This window comes from Choloepus didactylus, chromosome 4 (genome assembly GCF_015220235.1).
Source record: "Choloepus didactylus isolate mChoDid1 chromosome 4, mChoDid1.pri, whole genome shotgun sequence".
In the NCBI taxonomy this organism is placed as follows: domain Eukaryota; kingdom Metazoa; phylum Chordata; class Mammalia; order Pilosa; family Megalonychidae; genus Choloepus; species Choloepus didactylus.
Window position 1 is genome coordinate 156,086,363 of NC_051310.1, and position 2,812 is coordinate 156,089,174.

The window sequence follows — 2,812 nt, forward strand, 5'->3', positions numbered from 1 at the left end:
TGGGTACCTTTGTCTGTTTGTTTCCTTCCCCTATTTTTCTACTCATCCATCCATAAACTAGACAAAGTGGAGTGTGGTCCTTATGGCTTTCCCAATCCCACTGTCACCCCTCATAAGCTACATTTTTACACAACTGTCTTCGAGATTCATGGGTTCTGGGTTGTAGTTTGATAGTTTCAGATATCCACCACCAGCTACCCCAATTCTTTAGAACCTAAAAAGGGTTGTCTAAAGTGTACGTAAGAGTGCCCACCAGAGTGACCTCTCGGCTCCTTTTGGAATCTCTCTGCCACTGAAGCTTATTTCATTTCCTTTCACATCCCCCTTTTGGTCAAGAAGATGTTCTCCGTCCCACGATGCCGGGTCTACATTCCTCCCCGGGAGTCATATTCTACATTGCCAGGGAGATTCACTCCCCTGGGTGTCTGATCCCACGTAGGGGGGAGGGCAGTGATTTCACCTTTCAAGTTGGCTTAGCCAGAGAGAGAGGGCCACATCTGAGCAACAAAGAGGCATTCGGGAGGAGGCTCTTAGGCACAACCATAGGGAGGCCTAGCCTCTCCTTTGCAGCAACCGTCTTCCCAAGGGTAAAACCTATGGTAGAGGGCTCAACCCATCAAACCACCAGTCCCCTATGTCTGTGGTCAGCTTGTACATCATCTTGAAGGCAATGATAAGCACAGAAAGAGATATGAACAAGCAAATGGTATAATGAAATGTTATAGTTTGAAAGATTACTCAGTATATGTGTTATATATATATATATATATATATATATATATATATATATATATGAAAATTTCTCTTAAGTAATCCTGGAGTAACTCTCTCTTACACAATATATTGATGGGCCTTCCTTATAGGAAGAAAAAGGCATAACTTGGATTTAAATGTATTCAAGAAAAGCCAAAATCCACATTTTAATCAACATTTCTCCACCTGGCCAGAAGGGAGCACTGTTTAAAAAATAACCTTGACAAATGTATACAGTACTTTGCAAACAGTGAAAGTATTGTGGTGTCTCTCTGATTGGTTGTTCCCCCAAATTGCACTACTCTGGAAACAACTGCAACAGGTCTCATTCTGAGCTCAGAGCAACTCCTGTGGGGGAAGCCCATCCAGAAGCTGACTTGTCCATTGGATTCTCTGAGGAGCTTAGGGATGGAGACTCTCCTGAAAGTGCTTTTAGGCATCTCATTTTGGCAGTTGTCCTGTGAGTATCTGGTGAAGTCTAGAAAGGCTTGTGATGATGACAGTGCTCTGAGGGCAGGGACTGAGTTGTCTTCCTCTCCTGGGAAGGCCCCTTTAGAGAGCCAGGCATAAGAGGAAATGTGGGAATTGTTCTGTAATTATGCAATGATGCTTATGTTTTGGGTAAGGAAAGAGGGGAGAAAATCACTCTTCCTATTATGAGATTGAACATTTCATGAGGGCTTCCTATTTCATTCAATTGTCTTTTTCATCAGGGGTGAGAAGCCAAGAACCAGAGCAGAGTCCTCAGCCCCTCATCATCCAAGAGGGAGAAGATGTTACCATCAACTGCAATTCCTCAAAGACTTTATATTCCTTACAATGGTACAGGCAGAAGCATGGTGAAGCGCCCATCTTCTTGATGCTGCTGCTGAAAGGTGGAGAAGAGAAGAATCTTGATAATATACTTGCTAAGTTTAATGAAAATAAGCAGCAAAGTACTTTGACCATGACAGCCTCCCAGCCCAGTCACTCAGGCACCTACTTCTGTGGAGTAGAAGCACAGTGATGCCCAGGCCTCCAGAGGCTGTCCCCAAACCTTCAGCTGGGCCACAGGTGCACCCAACAAAGTGCACCTACCAGAAGGGCTTACCCAGGAATAAGAGAAACCTGGGGAAAATTCAACTGCTTCAACATAAAACAAAAAGTAAGCCATACTTTTATGCTCTTATCTAATTTGACATTGTTTTCCTGGTAACTGTATAATTGCTTGGTAGAGAATTCTGTACCTGATTGGTAGGTAACTTAGACTGAGAAGAACATCACATACATTTCATTTCCAAAAACCAGAGTGAATTACTATATAACTTAAACTACACATGTGAACTACTTTTGTGTCCTTGTATTCCTGTCTGAAAATGAAAAGTGACCTCCCTTTCTTCAGCTAAGTGGCCACAGCTTGTCAGTAGAAAAATAATAAAAGTCAATAAACTTTTGACTGGTTCCTAATGGGGCATCAGGATTAAACAAGGCACGTAGTTAGACTGCTGATGTTGTCACTTACCTGGAGAGGTAACAAGCAATATTTTTTCCAAAATTTTATCTATCTGTCCTTGGGAAGTGGCATTGGGATGAGCACTTCCATTTTTTAGACTGCTTCTCCCTTCTCATTGTGCTTTATTCTGACTGATTCTCAGCTTTGCCCAGGGCGCTCTGGGTTAGCAGCATGAAACCTTCTTTTATCAGTTTGCCCAAAGACATGATGGTCAAGGTCCATCCTCAGTTGTTTCCCTACATCAAACTTAGCACAAAAATGGCTGTAATAACTACTCAACAAGTTTTGATTGATTAATTTATTGATAAGAATTTAGAATGAAAAATAAAAAAATAACATTTTTTATTAGAGAAATTAAAATACACCATAGGAACCATAGTCAATTGATCTTCATTATACACCCAAAAATTACAAGACATGCAAATAAATAGGAAAATGTGATTCACCATCAAGAAAAATACAATCTATAGAAACTGACTCTGAGATAGCCCACTTGTTGAATTTAACAGACAAATAGATTTAAGCAGCTATTATAAATATGCACAAAGAACTAAAGGAAAATACATT